Source organism: Zootoca vivipara, chromosome 11 (assembly GCF_965207765.1).
Source record: "Zootoca vivipara chromosome 11, rZooViv2.hap1.1, whole genome shotgun sequence".
In the NCBI taxonomy this organism is placed as follows: domain Eukaryota; kingdom Metazoa; phylum Chordata; class Lepidosauria; order Squamata; family Lacertidae; genus Zootoca; species Zootoca vivipara.
In genome coordinates this window covers 30,596,012-30,614,278 of record NC_142594.1, presented here as the reverse complement: position 1 = coordinate 30,614,278, position 18,267 = coordinate 30,596,012, and the positions used below count along the sequence as shown (strand labels likewise).

Sequence of the window (18,267 nt, the reverse complement as noted above, 5' to 3'; positions counted from 1 at the left end):
CAGGGCCAGGCTGGGCAGATGCCAGGGCCCCGACTGCATGTTTTGGCTACTTTCTTCTTCAGATTTATCTGCTTCTTTCTACTGAAACCTGGACAATTATGTCAGCCCGGTGGCAACGAGAGCAGGGAGGACCAAACGAAAACATCCAACCCCTGTTAATAGGATTATAAGATTTGAGGACTGTAATATTGTTGCAGCTGATTTATTTTGAAAGTTGGTTTTGTTTTAGCGAAAAACAAGCCCTGACTGACACCCCTGGGAGTTAGAGCCACGTTGCCAAATACAATCATTTCTGGTTTGAAAGATGTGATTGCTTTTTAATGTGGAAATTTCACAAGGTTACGTTGGGGGGGGGGAGGTGAGACTAAACGCCTTTTTTATAACAAAGTCACTTTGAGATATGCACTACAACACCCTGACAGTGTCCAGATACTGCCCGGCAACTTTTTTTCTTTCCTCCCCCCCCTTTTTTTGGTATCAAAACAGATGGGAAGCACAAACTTCACTACTTCTGAAATGCAACTTCTGTTATGGCTCTTTTTTAAAGGGGGGGGGGTGAAAGGAGGTGTGTGGAAATAGGGGGATTAAGCACGTGATTTAAAAAGAAAGAAAGAAAAATAAATAAAGAGAGACTTCAACTGCAAGCCACACACACAAATACACCCAAAGGGGCAGCGAGAAGGGGATATAGGAGAGAAGAATGCAGTCAATCCAATCAAGCAATCGGGACAAAATAATCTCGCTCATTCTCTTTGATAGCTCCAGCGGCCAAACTTGACAGCCCACAATTTGGCATATTCAGAAGGAGTTTGGTTTTTGAGGCTACAAGACATCCTTCTTCAAATTGGTCAGGAAAATAAGCGATATTAATAATAACCATAATAAAGAGGCCTGTCATTTTAAAAAGCAATCTTCCTAAGGACATAAAGAGGATGCAAGAAAGGGTGGAGAAGCCCTCTTTCATTCTCCTTTTAACAAATGTCTGCTCCCGGCTTTGGGGGGGGGGGAACCTTTCACAGAAGACCTAAATAGTATTGGCAGAGAGGGAAAGTTCAGCGTTTGTCAGATTTCTTCATCTTCTTCTTTAGCACGGACCTATTTTTCATGGATGAAATCCAATACAGTCACAAAACGCTCATTGCTTAATATGACCTCAAAAGATTGAGTTTTTAAATTTCATTTCTACAAGGGTAAGAGGGACTCACAACTTCCATGGTAATTTTCTCGCCCCCCATATTGCTTGCTTACAGAGGACACCCCCCCCCCTGTGCATTATATATATATATATATATATATATATATATATATATATATATATATATATATATCTGAACTTTTATCTGAGTCTGTAGGAAGCTGTCTTGTATCAGATCAAAACCATTTGCCCATCTACAGCTCCTCAGAGTCTTAGGTAGACATCTTTCCCATCCTAACCAGAGACCGAAACTTCTGTGTGCAAAGCTCTGCCACCGACACACTTCCTGTATCCACTAAAGAAGCTCCAGTTGGGGCCTTGGGCAAGGATAGGACAGGTTATCACATAGTCTTGGTAGGGTCAGGGTGCCAGGAAGTCTTTGCAAATAGTTAAGAAGAGCATTCTGGCACGGCAGCATCTTTGGTATTTCTTCTTGAAAGGAAAAATGGGGTGGACTCAGTGCTGGATTTACATATAAGCTAAACAAGCTATAGCTTAGGACCCCACTCTCTTGGGGGGGCCCCAAAAAATTAAAGAAAAAAAACTAGATGTACATTTCCAAAATATAAAACAAATAAAAAAACCAACATACAGCAACAGTGTTTTGTGTTGTGCAGGCTCCTATGATGTAAATAATGGGCCCTGCCTGGTAGCCTGCTGCTCCCTAAAATATCACATATAAAGGGCCCCATTACCTTCAGTAGCTTAAGGCCTCATCAAACTTAAATCCAGCCCTGGGTGGACTAGTTCCCCACCATTGTACAGAAAGCAAGGCTGGGGAAAGCAAGGTGTGACGGATTGGCCTGGTGGGCAAAAGAACTCCAGGGTGCAGAGAGTTAAACCCCAACCTCCTGGATAAATGACGCATTCCATTCCTGAGGGGCGGGACTGCCAGGAGTTTAAAAGGAATGGGAGGCAGTTAATTCGGAGGAGAGGGTTGTGGGAGCGAGGGAGAGTGTGGGTAGGCGTAGGAGATCTTAAAGTGTTCTGAGGAGTTTAATTGAATTATATTATCTAGCCATTGTTAAGTGAAACTATGAATATGATCTAAGAGCCTGTACACATGAAACCATTACGCATTTAAAAGTCATCTAGTCTTAATAAAGCTTTCTTAAATGTTAGTGGATGTGCTTAGTTATTCCAGCTGGGTATCTAAACTCACAGAAGTGGTGGCTCAGTAGAGGACAAAACTTACCTCGGGAATAGAGGCGACAGTTTGTGTCCTAGAGTTACACTGAGGAGGCTTAGGAGGGTAACCTGGGGTGCTACAAGGTTGCCAGAGTGGAAAGGGCAAACTTTTGCAGTGGGGAATCAAACTGAGTGAGACCCATTACTGTAGGCAAGAGGTTATTCCGTCAAACAGCCTAGAATTTCTCAAGATACCAGGCCACGCAATCTGGAAGACTCTCTTTACTAAGGAACCCAAGTAACAGGGGTTTATTTTAAGGCGGCAGGAGAAGTGGGGGGTGGTGGTTTCACCCCTGGATTCCTGTGGCGCATTTTTAGTAATAGAGAGGGAGGACATTTCGTCACATATTAAGAAGGATCCCCGAAAGTTTAGTGACAACGCCGGGACTGGGTTTGTCGCATATTTATTGGTGGCAAAGGCCTTGGGTTCGTCACACAAGGCTAGGGTGGCTCTGCAATTGCTAGCCTAGGTGTGTCAAGATGCTGGGCTTGTGTCAAGTACAGGAGTTCTCCTCTCCCTTCGGGTAGCTCACTGATAAGGATTAATGCGCATTTGGCAGATTTATAGTCCTTTTATTCCAGCATTATGTTACAAGCACACACACACAGGCAACTCTCCACAAGGATATCAGTTGCCTACTCTGACTCCTCCCCACTTCCGTGACCGTAGCCAAGAAGCGCACCAACAGGAAGTTCCTCCCCCCCCTGCATCTCTTTTGTTCCCTGACATGCTCCCCCCAACTCTCGAATTATGTATTGCCCAGCTGCTCCCTCCCTTCTGGTTGCCTAGTTACTATCTCATAGCTGAGTAGCTCCTCTCTCAACTGGGCAGCTTCTATGTCTTCCCATCTCTTTGTTTCTGGAAATGCTGGACTGTGTGTGTGTGCAAATATTCCCTCTCCTCTTCTGTTGGGAGCTGATCTCCCTGCTAACCATTGCTGAAGGAAAGCTCATTCCAGAGCTGGAAGCTTTTATAGCCCTAGCAGGTCAAGGGAAGCCAGGTGGCCCCCTGGGTAGGTGGATCCATCCTGGAGGCTGGGCTGAGAGAGGCCATCATAGTCCTGCAAGCTTTTCCGTCGCTCCTTATCAGCAGTGTCAGAGTTCAGTTCCACACAGTTCCTGATTCTTGCTGTGCTGGTTCCTGACAACAAAACAGTAGCGCACAAGGAATGTTTGCCAAAGATGCAAATACTTGTGATTCCTGGTTTTCTTTTGCCTCTCTATTTTGTTGTGAGATGTTTTATTGCATTGTATTTTTTTTAAAAAAAAATGTACAACTGTCCTGCAACCCTTGGTCATCTTAATAATTAAATAAGTAACATTGTGTGGACTAGATTTTTATTGTTTATTTACAAATGAGACTGAGAGGGCTTCTTACCTCTGGCTAATCCAGCTACATGGACTGAAGAATAAGGATGAAACAAAAAATACTGAACCGTCAGGCTTTTACACTGAATGATGGCTCCCCAGACACAGTCCCAGGTTTGAAACCCTGGCGATAACTATATTGTACTTAAAAACCATCTCTCTCTCTCTCTCTCTCTCTCTCTCTCTCTCTCTCTCTCTCTCTCTCTCTCTCTCTTTCTCTCTCTCTCTCTCTCTCTGTGTGTGTGTGTGTGTGTTTTAAAAATTATTTATATAGTGGAAAGTGTCTTAAAGGTTTGTTTAAAATAATTTGATTGGTAGCATACCTGAATTCCAGGTTCTGTCTTTCATCAGTATACAAACTTAAAGGAATGATACTGTAAAATAATATTTAGAGGGGTTACCTAATACTCTGAGGATTAAAGAGGAAATCCTACATTTACTCAGATGTATGTCCCTTTATGTTCAATAGAGCTTATTCTCAAGCAGGTGTGTATGGGATTGCAGCCTAAGTAGCACTCTGGGGAATTGCTGAGGAATACATGGTCAGCTTCGCACATTGATGCATACATGATGGAAGGGATGCCTTAAAATCAAGTCTTGGTGAAAAGGTGTGTTGAAAATACAATATATAACCATCTATCAGCCTTATAAAGATCCCACTGTTTTACACCTAGAGAATGTTAGGTTAACTGTAAAGAAAAGGAGTGAATATATTGTTTACTACTTGCAATCTTGTTTCGCTATTTTTACTGTTTGCCTAGAATAGATCCTTGCCTTCGGTTACTTTTTGGATCAATCATGTCAGATTTCTGTAGAACTTATTTCAAACTTTTATCAAACACTGAAGGCATGCCGCAAAAGATTAACTTTAAAAAAAGATGAGTGTCTTTTAGTAGATAGTAAAACAACAACAACCAGGATTTGTGTTGCCCATTCTGGATATGCTTTTGGAGAAATGACTTGCCATTCTGTCCATTTTTGCAAAAATCAAGGAAATGATGGTGAGTATCCCCCCCCCCATTTAAATAAAACCTAGTTGCTGTATCAATTAATATGAGCTTATTCAAAACACACACACAGAGGACCTTTTGCTTTTTTGTGTGTAAGTCAAAAGTGGTCCAATTCCAAATGTGTTTAGGGTTCTTTGCAATTTATGCTATGCCTCGGGCATCTGATTTGCATCCATAGGAGCTGCAAATAGGGTAGGAGGTGATGGCGTTACTTATAGTGTGGGGTTTCTGTGGCTCATCCTGTGTTACCTATAGCACATACTATTATTCTACTGTATCTGTAGGTAACAGCCCACAGGGGAAACACAACCTTATGACCTATTTGCTCATTGTTATTCTACCATAGGCATCAGGGTGGAGCTGGATTCCCATTACAAAAACATCTAGGATGAGCATGAGAACTGCTCTTGAATGACTTCAGAACTGGAAACTCTGGCTTTCAGAAATGCCCCTTCAGTTAGTGCTCGGCAAGCATCCTTTGCATCTAGCACAGCGTCTCTGTACCACGTAATGCCGCTTGCCAAGAATTCCATGAAAGATCAACATGTATGTTGCATCCTTTCCAATATCTGGTGGACCTAAACTGGGATGCTTATTTTTGGGTCCATGGCTCTGCATGAGCCAGCTGATTCCCACCAGAGCACCCAAAAGATGGGACATTCCAGGATCCAATCAGAAACTGGGATGGCTTCTTTAATTCCAGAATATCCAACTTAAAATGGGGCAGTTGATATTGCGTCAAGGGCCCCGAGGCTCCTGCCACCTGTTAGGAGCAGAGTAAATAAGTTTGCCCCAATACAGGGCGACAAGATTACACAGTGCATGGTCACGAAGAAGAGAAGGACAGAGGAATTTGCACCCGTAGAAGCATAGAATTGTAAGAGACCCCAAGGGTCATACACTTGTGGTTTCCCATCCCATTTAAAACCACCCCAGCCCCTGCTTAGCTTTGCAAATGTGCTAGCAGTTTTATTGCTGCACCACTAGGAATGGTTCAGACAGCCACCCATACTTCTCACATTCACTCTTAATTGGGTAAATAATAATAATATTAGGCCTGTGGGTGAAATGTGCATGGACAGAATAATTGCACCTGGTACCTGCTTTTCATGTCCTTCCATCAGAGGTTCTCCTACCGACCTGCTGTGCCAAACTGGTCATTTCAAAGGGAGGCACAAGAGGAACACAAATGACGCCGCTCAAACGCTTCCTTGTCAGAGTGGATTGAAATGACACGGATGCCATGGAACCTTTTACTTTCCCATGTAATCATTGCTATCATTACACTGGTATGGTGCATTTGGAATGCATGTCAGCCTGTTCTCTTTTTAACTCAGAGGAGAGGAGAAGGTGCTGTTATTGCAGGGTGCCTTGTGAAAAGCTCAGCAGACGGTGTTATTATTATATCTGCTGGGCGCAGCACAGAGAGCACGCAATAATGCATGCTTATTAAGAGGCAGAGGGAGCATGGAGGAAATGGATTCGGCTGTTGTCAGGGAAGCCGGGGGCCTGAAGGAACCGGAGGAGAGTTTAGTACTGTAAAAACAGAAAGGGGAAAGAGAGGATGGATTCACTTTTTCTAGCTAACACCACCCAGTGGTACCATTGGAAATGGTGCAGTGGAAGGCAGGGAGGCCGGCAGTACATAGAGACAGCGCCAATAGCAGCTAGAGCCAACTAATTCTAGTCTTGTCCCCATCGACCTCCCTGCTGAGTTCTACAAGGGGCAACACTGAGACTAAGGGGGAGGAAGGTGACAGGCAGAGCTACCTCCTGCAATGGATGCAAGGTAAAGTAAAAAGGTAAAGGACCCCTGGACCGTTAAGTCCAGTCAAAGGCGACTATGGGGTTGCGGCGCTCATCTCGCTTTCAGGCCGAGGGAGCCGGTGTTTGTCCACAGACAGCTTTCTGGGTCATGTGGCCAGCATGACTAAACTGTTTCTGGCGCAACGGAACACATGGCTGAAACCAGACCACACGGATACACCGTTTACCTTCCCACCGCAGCGGTACCTTTTTATCTACTTGCACTGTTGTGCTTTTGAACTGCTAGGTTGACAGGAGCTGGGACAGAGCAACAGGAGCTCAGGCCCGGCTCTAGGGGTAGTCTCAGTGGCGTGGGACGCCAGGGCGCTGGACCGGCAGGAGGGTGCTGTGTGGCAAAGCCGCGCGGCACGCTGCACCCGCCCACCAGGGCGGGGGCACCAGAGCGATCTCCGCGCCACGGCGCCAGGGCGCCCGACCGCCTTGAGACGGCCCTGCAGGAGCTCACCCCATCATGGGGATTTGAACCGCCAACCTTCTGATCAGCAAGCCCAAGAGGCTCAGTGGTTTAGACCACAGCGCCACCTGCTCCCTCTAATGGATGTAAGATGGCAGGCAGGCAGGGGCTGGCTCAGGGTGGACTGAGGTTTGTGAGGCAGTGCCCCATTCATCCTAATGGGTGAGTCTCTACTACTGAAATCCAAGATGTAAACCCTGCTCCCTATACATTGTGCAGGATACTATGAGTACCAGGTGTATGCCGACTCTGACATCAGTAAGAACGAAGAAGCCTCACTATCAAAGTCGTTGCTTGGTATGATGGCCTCAGGGGGTAGGCACCTATAATCAGGGAGGAAATGTGGACATGAATAAGAAAGAGGGAGAGTTTTATAACTAATTCAAATCAGACTTGCACAAATTCTTTTAAAGAGCTTAAAGGCACATTGGGGCAAGTAGCGGCTTCCTAAGCAGCTTTAACATGTCAGAAACTGTGCTCTGGTGGGTTCTGGTGGCTAGGGGAGAGGAAGGCCACTTTGGGCCTCTGGGTCTGCAGTTCCCTCCCCCAGTATAGACACAATGCTGAAGGCCCCAATGGTATGGCTTGGTACAAGCTAGCAGCCTATGCTCCAATTCCCCTTGCAAGGCCAGGCCAGCTAGGACAGAGTTTGGAAAGGGAGGACAGAATTTGCTGCTCTGTGGTTTGTCATGCTATCCTGAAAGAGGTGTGTGTGTGTGTGTGTGTGTGTGTGTGTGTTTGTGTGTGTGTGTGTGTGTGTGTGTGTGTGTGTGTGTGTGTAATCTTCTGCTCTCCTTCTCTGCTCCCTCCCCTCCTTCCACCCCCCTCTCACTTGCTTCTGTACAGAAGCCCTAACTAGCCTAATGAAAAACGCAGCCTGGAAGGGAGACCGCAGCTCACACAGGTCTCTCTTGGCATGACAGACTATCTCGGAGGCCTAATGTCAGCAAGGGGCTGGACGAGAAGCAGCCTTTCATTGGGTTTGTCTTACTGAGAGGAAAAACAGCTTTGTGTAATAACTTTATGGCAACTGTTGGCAGAGGATTTTGCGCTGCATACTGAAAAGGGAGACATTTCTGACCGCAACCCGACGAACCGCACTTGTTTACTCTGGCTCCCAGCCATTAGTTGTTCATAGGCTTTCTGTCTCTGCTCAACATGTTCCAGTCTTGGGGGCTAAAAGTTATTGCCAGCAGTTTCCAGGACATTCCGCTAGGCTAAGCAAAATTGCCCTGAGCAATAGTCAGAAACCACGGGGGTAGTACTTTTTAAACATAGGCCATTTTCGGAAGAAGAAGGAAGAAGGAAGGAAGGGGGGAGGGCAGCGAAATGAAAGATACTGAACATCCTCCCTGCCTGGCTTGTGGTCTCTCTGTGTGTTTTAGAATACCATGTAGGAGGCGAGATTAACACTCTCCATCCGAACAATATGCAGATATGTCTATGCCACACAGAGGGGCATCCACTCATGCCACGGCGTAAGCCTTGTGGGCCGAGGCAACAAGGGAGAAGATTGTTTGGTTACTTTCAGCTCCATCCTAACAGATGAGTGCCACATGTCTGGCATGCTTGCCTGTGCGGGGAGAGATGGCTTCATGTGGTGCCTGAAACGCTGTGTATGTACGTGACTCATCCCTGTGTTGGTTGCAGTCGGCTATTTCATCACAGTAGGCCTTAGGAACTTCATGCCAGAAATGGGGAAGCCTAAGGCCCTTCTAGATTCTGCTAGGCAACAAAACTGCCACCATCCCTGACTGCTGCGGGCATCTGATGGGAGTTGTAGTCCAATAACTTCTGGAGGACCTGTACGCCTCTGAAGACCTGTGAGGATGTTGCCTAGTGGAACTTGGGAGGAGTATTCATGGAGGAGAAAGCTATTGGTGGCTACTAGCCACAATGGCTGTGCTCTGTCTTCGCTGTCGGGGGCTTTAAGCCTTTGAGTACCAGATGCCTGCAATTGCAAGGAGGCAGAGTACTGTTGCACTCAGACCCAGATCACAGGCTTCCCAAAGCATTGGGTTGGTCCATGTGAGAACAGGATGCTGGATTAGATGGGCCTTTCGTCGCTCCAGCAGGGCTCTCCTTATGCTCTTGTGACCTGAGGTTCCTTACTTTATGATTCAGCTCCCACCTAAATTAGCATAAGTTGTTACAGAAAGGGCAGGGGGCATGTCAGAGATGTACCATAGCTCTGAGGTCTTTCTTTGTACAGTCATGGGAGCATAGGGCCTTAGACCAAGCCAGAATGTTACCTTAATAAAATATATGCAAATTTGAAAAGAATGACTGGGGACCCCTCCAGAGATCTTTTTTTTTCATACATTCATTAGGATCTGTACTCATGACAATTGGGGGGCAGTTATGTGCAATCCAACTTTCAATACTCTTTGTGCCTGCAAATATTTTGGGGCGGTCACACTGCTTCCTGTCTAATTGGTGCATATCCCATAACTTCCTGCTGAAACCCCATCCCTTTTTATACCGCAGATGTTCAAGTTTCGGCCCTGCTTTTGTTGTGCTGTAGCCTCTCCGTACAGCAATCCTGTGATAGCATTGGGGGACTCATCAATGAACTATTATGCACTATTATCGTATCCAGAAAATGTTACAGAATGCACCCTCAATAAAACTCCACTCTGGAAGGGCCCTGTAATTGAAACAGAAGTGTAATACACCCCACCCTGGTATAGAAGAGAATAATGAAGTAACCTGTGTGCTTTCTCAGTCTGCTGACTGTTGGCAGGCAACTTCAAGAACCTTTCTGCTCTCCTTCAATATGGTTCTTCGTCTTCAAACTGGACTTTGGCTGGGCAGCCCTTCAAACAGAGGACTGTCCACTGCATGGTAGGACACTCTAATAGGCAATACAGGACCAGGTGAATAAAAGATCTCTTGCCAAAGTGTTAAGAGGGAACAGGCCCAAAGCATGTCTTGTTTATGCTTTGAACCTCTATATCTTTCAAAAACCCACCCCAGTCCTATTCATTTATTAATCTCTTCCACATTGGTTGCCATCTGCTTAATGCAGCTGAAGTAAGGAAAAGAGACTTCTCTGGGAAAGGAGAGCCAAGGCAGGGGGAATTCACCAAAAGTTTGTACCTTTTTGTGGGCTTCAGAGAAAACGGTGGAGTCTAAGCCAGGTTTCCGCAACCTTGTGCCCTTCAGATATTGTATGACTACAACTTCCATCACCCCTGACCATTCGGACTGGGGCTGGTTGGGGGGGGGTGGAGATCAAAACATCTGGATCACCAGACCGGAGAAAGCTGACATTTCGTTTCTTCCTTTCCTTGAATGTACTGCAGTCAACTGATAATAACACACCAATTAAAATGTGTGTGCACCACCAACACCACTGCCCCCCCCGCCCACTGTCCCTCCTGCAATTTTTATTGACGTTGGGCATTTTAGCTTTCAAAAGTAGACAGCAGCCAAGGAGGAAAGGTAGACAGGTAGGGGGGGGTTGAGGGAAAGCAAGTGATCCCCTCAAACTGGAGGCGAGGAGAAACATTTGACACCTCCTCCAGCTCTGCTCTCTGTTTTTCATTTCCCTAAATCACTCCCGGCTGGGGATTGTATATTTTCAGTGGCCTCTCCCAGAGATGTGGAGATGGCAGGGCTCCTAACACCAGCTAAACCCATCAGAGGTGCTGCTGCTACATATTTATGGGACGTCAGTCCATATCAAGCTTTGGGGGACTCAGAGTTGGAGACTCAAGGTCGTCATCCCCCGTCCGCCCCGTCCCCCAATATCCTTTCTATTTGTATTCATGATGATTTGTGCTCAATATTTTTTATGTTCATGTCCCACATTTTTCTCCAAAGAGCTCAAGGTGGCAGACATTGTTCTCCCCCTCCTCATTTAATCCCCACAAAAACACTGTGAGGTGGGGTGGGTTAGGCTGAGAGGCACCGAGTGGGCTTCATGGCCTTTGGGGGATTTGAACAAGGTGGTTATATGCCTTCAATTCCCTTTTCACCTGCAAAAGTTTCCGAGTGGACATGTTGCTTCCTATTGCTGTGGGTGCATGCCCCATAGCTTCCTACTAAAATCCTGGGATATTTCATACCACAAATGCTCCAATTGGAAGTGTGTGTGTGTGTGTTTCCTGCTTTTGTTGTGCTATAATGCAATAATATCCCCCTTTCTGTTCATTTGTTTTGTGTGTGTGTGTGTGTTGTTTATTAATTGAGGTTTCTTTTATTTTGTTTGGTGGTAATTGTTTTTCATGTTTGTTGCAAGCCGCTTTCAGAAGCCCAAACTGTAAAAGTGAGATGTAAGCAATTTTAATAATAATAATAATAATAATAATAATAATAATAATAATAATAATAATAATATTCCCCCTCCCTTTTCACATTTAAATGATTTTAGTTCATACTATGAATTTATGAATACACATTGTTAATCTGGTTTTACAGTAGCTGTAATCCAGTACTAATTGCAGTGGCTTCAGTCACAGAATACAACAACTGAGAGTTTGAATGGTGCACCCAAATCTGTCCTTCATTTGCACAAACTAGTGCCTGGATTCCATTTTTCTCTGCTCTGTGTGGGCTTCCCTCTTATTGGAAGAATTATGAATGGGTGTACAACTGTTTGCAGTTACATAAATAAAGCAGACACTGTTCATTACCATTGCTGTCATCCATTTGTTGCCACATTCTCAGCAGATGTCAGTGGGTAGCATGTTTACTTTCAAATGAGCAAATAAACAAAGTTCCATGTTTTAGCTGGTGAAAATAATTTATTTATTATGAATCGTGCATATTAATTAGCATGGTGCCAGTGATGAAGTCCAGGTAGATTAGCAGGCACCCACAAGAAAGAGACATATTTACGCAGAAGCCTGCTGGTTGATATCATGTCATAGCGTATCAGAAGGTTACAGTTGTGATTTAGCATTTCTGCATGATTTATTGCATGTTAATACATACATATTTGTGCATCTCCAACTTGCTTTCAGTCGGTGTGAACTTCCCTCATGGCTCTACCTTGGGAAGAGAGAAGAAGAAAGCATGGATTTTGTACAAAATGCTGGTACACATTGGACCTGAGGATTTCCCTGAAGTGACCCTGCTCTTCTAATGCCAAATTCTGTATCCTGTTCTATATATGAAGCCTTTAACTTTATGGAGCGAAAAGGGAGAAATTACTTGGTGCATGGTTGTTGCAGCCTAGGGCAGGAGCTGCCAATCTGGTGCTTGGGGTCCCACAGAGGTCTTCCTTGGCACCCACAAAGTCTTATCCCACTGCTGAAATTAGGCTTGAATGAAGGATTGCATCGCAGGCTGTGGTGTGTGCCTGACTGTTGTATGTGTGTGGTATCTCACACACACACACACACACACACACACCACACACAAAATACACACACTACAACTAATCCACAATGTGGCAGCTAGACTGGTGACTGGGAGTGGCCACTGAGACCATACAACACCAGTCCTGAAAAACCTACATTGGATCCCAGTATGTTTCTGAGCACAATTCAAAGTGTTTGTGCTGACCTTTAAAGCCCTAAGTGGCCTCAGTCTTGTATACCTGAAGGAGCATCTCCACCCTCATCATTCAGCCTGGACACTGAGGTCCAGCTCCAAGGGCCTTCTGGTGGTTCACTCACTGCGAGAAGTGAGGTTACAGGGAACCAGGCAGAGGGCCTTCTTGGTAGTGGCACCTGCCCCGTGGAACGCCCTCCCATCAGATGTTAAGGAAATAAACAACTATCTGATTTTTTAAAGACACCTGAAGGCAGTTTTTAATGTTTGATGTTTTGTCATGTTTTTAATATTCTATTGGGAGCCACCCAGATGGGCAGGGTATAAATAAGAATTATTATTATTATTATTATTTTATTATTATTATTATTATTATTATTTGTGTGTGTGTGTGCGTGCGTGTGTGTGTGTGTGTGTGTGTGTAGTATGTATATACAGTGGTACTTCAGGTTAAGTACTTAATTGGTTCTGGAAGTCCATACTTAACCTGAAGCGAACTTTCCCATTGAAAGTAATGGAAAGTGGATTAATCCATTCCAGACGGGTCCGCGGAGTACTTAAATTGAAAGTACTCAACCTGAAGCATACTTAACCCGAGGTATGACTGTATATGTACATGTACATGTATATATAAATCTAGCCCCGTTTTGATTACTGCGGCTAGCTGGGAGTGACTCTCGAAAGATGCCTGAGAACCATTGGCAATATTAGTAATTATGGACCAGTGATTTTACGCCAATATAATGCAGCCACGTCTATTGAATTCCCATATATTTTTTCTGAAGACATAGACACAGCCTAGTAGGAATGCAAAATCTTATTCCAAAAGGTCCCTTTTGAGAAAAAGTATGTGTATAACCAGTTAGTATATTATTCTCTCCCCCCCCCCCCATTTTTGTATTCTGGGATCATCTCCAAATGTCATCCCGTAGGTGCCAAGCATTACAGCAGCGATAATTCTCCCTGCGGTTCTATCACTGTGGGATATGGGATTCAGGAGCATTTGGGATTGGGAATGTTACAGATTTTGGCTACCCACAGATTATTAGACGTACAGTGCAGTGTTAGCGGACAGAAGAAAATTTCTGGCATTCGAGCATTATGACCTTCATCTTGAAAGGACTGAGTGGGGGATATGATGGCACTATATGATGCAGAAAGGTGGTGGAAGGAGAAAAAGGCATATTTGTGGTGAAGAAGACAGGGGAAGCTATCAATAACATGATTATCCTCCTGTCATAGCCTAGTCTAGAATGTTGATCGTATAACAGAAAAGGTTTGCCCACCTCTGGTCTAGACATGTCACTGTGATACAATGATTGAAGCAGTGAACTAGGGGCCTGGGGAACCAGCTTTCAAATCCCCACTGGATGGCCTTGGGCCAATCACTATCTTTCAGCCTAACCTACTTCACAGGATTGGTGTGCGGTTAAAACAGAAGTGTGGAATTATGTATGCTGCCTTGAGGTCCATTTAGGAAAGATGGGTTATAAATGCCATAAATATGCAGACAAATAAATGGGGATATAAGTGTCCTTAGGGCAGTGTTTCTCAACCACTGTTCCGCGGCACACTAGTGTGCCGCGAGATGTTGCCTGGTGTGCCGTGGGAGAATTACTTTATATATAGTCAATATAGGCACAGAGTTAATTTTTTTAACATTTTCTAATGGTGGTGTGCCTCGTGATTTTTTTCATGAAACAAGTGTGCCTTTGCCCAAAAAAGGTTGAGAAACACTGCCTTAGGGTATAAGAGGTCCTGACTTCCGTGGGGTGTGAAACACAGAGCAGTCAAATACAACATTCCTAGAGTGGACATGTTTAGACATGAAGAGGGATGTTTGTCCAGCCAGTAGATAAACTTTCTGTTTCCTCCTGTGCTGGGACAAACTTCCGCTACATGTGATCAGAGGTGGGCGTGACTATACCTGTGCAGGTAACAAAAGCACAGGACTGGCCACCACATCTCTCTCTTCTCCATTTTGCTTTCATCGAAGAAGCATCAGCCTGAGGAACTATCTCCTTATGGGATAGATTCCAAGTGAAACCAAAAGTGTATTTTGTAACATAAGTCTGCCTTCAGGGATCCTTTTGTGAACTGAATGAAACTGTGGGTAAACTATTTTATACTTTTATACAAGGCTGTGTTGTGTCTGTCTTTTTAGGATGGAATAAAAGGAGAATTACTGTACTAGGAAACTTATTTTAGAAGCTTAAACAAGCCTGGCCAAAATGTTATCCACTGTGTAAGTTTAAAGGGGGGGGGGTGTTACTGTGCTAAATTGTAGAACTTGTTAACGTAAGTTGGGAAGGATATAATTAAACAATGTATCCTCTCCTGCCTCCTTGAATATTCCCACAACTTCAAATTCAGCTAGGGGGATAGAGTGGCTGTATTTTTGTAGTCGGGGCCCAGAGCTGTGCGGCAGGGCACATACGTTACATAGAAATTATGCCAAGCTTCAATCCCTTGGCAAGGAGCAGGAGGTAAGAATGACCTCTACTCTACCTGGGTCTCTGAGGAGACTCTTGGATGATAACAATACAGGGCTATATGGACCTGTTGCTCCATTTAGCAGATTCTTATGTCCAGTCTGAACTGAGGACTCCTGTTTGATATGTGACTGAGATAACTATCTTATAACCTACATGAATGTAAGTATCCTGGCTCTCCCTACCATCCCAAGAATCCTGTGATCTGTAGTTTGGCAACTCCCTGCTCTTACATAACTCTAGGTAGAGGTAATGGATATTAAACCAGTCTGGACTGTAGTGTGGTCTCACCACCCAAACCAATCCCAGGTCAAAGTCAAACACTCTGCCTGTTAATAAATGCTGGCTCTGAATCAGCTCCCTGTCACATCTGGGAAAAACGTGGTCCTTTCACAGCTGCTGACAGATGGTTTTGTCCAAAAGAGTTAAACCATAGCAAAGAAGAAGAAGAAACTTCTTCAGCCAGTTAGCTGGGCCCAAGAGTAGAGTTAAACAGGCCCAACTCCGAGAACACACAAGATATATAAAGGAATCGCCAGCAGGGAAGGAATGTGTGCACATTCTCTGCCAAAACCAATCCCACCATGGGAAGGAGAACAAACCGATGGCTTCTTTTGCAAAGGCAGATTCTAGAACCTTCTAGACCACAGTGGTCTCTTCAGGCATGGACTTGTGTCAACCCAGCTATGCTGACAGAATGAAAGAGCTCAGTTCCCCTGCTGAAGGGGAGCATGGGGGATGGTGTTGTCATCATACAAACATTTTTCCAGGGGTGTTCTCCACATAGATTCATTTATGGTCTGAGTCACTGGAATTGCTTCACATGGATCTCCATTGCCTCATCCAGTGACCCAGTTTAAACATGGACTATATGCACACGGTACACTTAAAATACAGTCAACGCATGTGGATTTTCCCCAAAGAACCCTGGGAACTGTAGTTTACCCCTCACACCACTATAGTTCCCAGCACCCTTAACAAACCACAGCTCCCAGGGTTCATTGGTGGGAGCTATATGCTTTAACTGACTGTTTTAAATATATGGTGTGTACATAACTTAAATGCTGTTATACAAAAAGCAGTTATCTGTATTGTCATCTTATGTAGCCACACCAGGGCCATTGCTAGAAATGCTTAAAAGGCTTGGGGCACAGGCCCATGATACAAATTTGCATAATATTTGCATATGTTGATTTATATGTACAGATGCAAATTTCATCCAATTTTCAGAGTGGACAGGGGAACTAAAAAAGTTCCTGATCTTGCTGTCGGGGCTTCCTTGGAACTATGAGGTGCCAGCAGAATTTTCTGGGCCCAATACAATGGATGTGAGTTGGCCCTTCCACAATTTAAGATGGGGTGGTAATCTCACCAGCGCTGAAGTTTGCAGAGTACCCAGAGACCCTGTAAGCAAAGTTTTAAAAGAGTTTTTAAAAGGAGGGACGAGGGATTGTGTTTTCACGTCCTGGTGTGTCACACAGTCCCCCCGAGGCTCCCCTTAACAATGCCCCTGACCCACACCATGGGTAAAAGGCACTTCCCACTCGAAGTAGCCCATGTTACGCAGCATTATTTGCACTTCAAAGATCCATGGCCCAGAAGAATGCACTGACTGCGCACTAATCCTTCACATGTATATGATACTGCTGCTGCACTGATAAGTGATGTCACAGCAAGGCAGCATCAATCATGTCTGAATCAGGACGTAAGATATATTGACATTTCAAATTGCATGGCCCATTTCATCTCAGGTGACTTGCACAAGCATCAAGGTGGGTATTTTGAAATCAATGCAGTTACCTTGGCCGACACATTAGATGCACAATGAAAGAATGCAGCTTTGCTGAAAGAAATGGAGTCCAACACATTCCTCATTACTAAGAGGGCTTTAAAATATCCAAGGAATTGACTTTCCTCTGCTGAGACACTGGGAGCAGCAGATAAAAAGAACATGACAGAAGGATGCTTGAAGATTAAGTATGTGCTGTTCAGGAACGCCGATTTCTTCTCCAGCAGCTCTAAAATAAAATAATAATAATAAAATGAATTTGAGATGAATTTGTTATTGGTGAATGCAATTCAGAGATCTTGATACATTTACAAGTTAATTCACCTATCGTGTTAAATTAGCTTGTAAACTGGTGCTCTGCCCTGATGTGAATGCTTGAAACCCATTGGTTATTACAGGTAGATCAAAATACTTGGTCCGATCAGATTGTCTTTATATAAAAAAGGTAATGTTCTTTAATGGATCTTCTGTTTTTCTGTCATCTGATTTGTGGATTTTTAATGGTACAAGTACAGTGTAATGGTTAGAGCAGGGATGAAGGAACCGTGACTCTCCAGTTGTTATCATAGTACAAGCTCCAATCATCCCTGCCCCTGCTCTCATTCGATTCCCAGACATCTGAAGCGACTTCTGCTGAAGATTGTACCTTTGGTCTGTTGCTTTTGCACACAAGAAGCAGATACCCTTCCCTGGTGGACATACCAATGCCAGCAAAAGGAGCACTGTGGATGACATGGCCTGTCACTCATAGAAGCCATATCATGGGGCAGCAGAAGATCAGAGGAGGCTGATACCAGATGACGTGCTATATAAGTGCAATGGTTACTCAAAATAACTCCAATATAGGCTTCCCCTACAAGGTGCTATCAGCACTTCCAGGTGTATTTCTCAGTCCCCATCCCACTTTACAGGCGCCATGTTTGGTACAGGATTTACCATCCGGAGAATTATTTGCCTGGTCTACACGAGCAGAAGACGAGATGTTGAAAGAGTTTGCAGACATTCCTGGACATTTCTACATATAGATTTCTCTAGTAGAGGCTAATTTTCTGGTGTGTGTGTGTGTGTGTGTGTGTGTGTGTGTGTGTGTGTGTGATTTTTCAAAAAATGAGACTCTACTCCCACCCCACCATGACATGATGTGATAAAAGACTTAAGCTGTCACAATTTGTCCTCCTACACGCTGTTTACATAGACCAGGTATAATGAGCCTGAGTTTGTTTGACAAGGCTACTGCCATTTTTCTTGTGATGGGCACTCTGAAACCCTGGAGAGCTTTGCCCAACATTTTTAGACAATGCTGTGTTTGAAGGACCAGTGACATGACTCTGTGTAAAGCCGCACCCTGTCATTCTAAATCTCAGAAGTTAGGGTACGGGAAAGGCTCCCTCTGCCATGTAAAATCATTTCTGCAAACCAAGATAACACACACACACACTTGCTTT

General features: G+C 44.5%; 1 long non-coding RNA gene across 2 annotated transcripts in view; it reads right to left on the bottom strand.

The window, feature by feature from the left end:
* Nucleotides 1-11,770: 11,770 nt before the first annotated feature.
* LOC132592860 (uncharacterized) overlaps nt 11,771-18,267 on the bottom strand; it is a 63,482-nt gene continuing 56,985 nt past the window's right edge. Inside the window, exons 2-3 of one of the 2 annotated variants that reach the window (XR_015946253.1) lie at nt 16,834-17,051; nt 11,771-12,037 (exon numbers count right to left, since the gene is read on the bottom strand). This is a non-coding gene — a long non-coding RNA (uncharacterized LOC132592860). The remainder of the gene's footprint in view (nt 12,038-16,833; nt 17,052-18,267) is intronic. The other variant, XR_015946254.1, reaches the window with a different exon arrangement.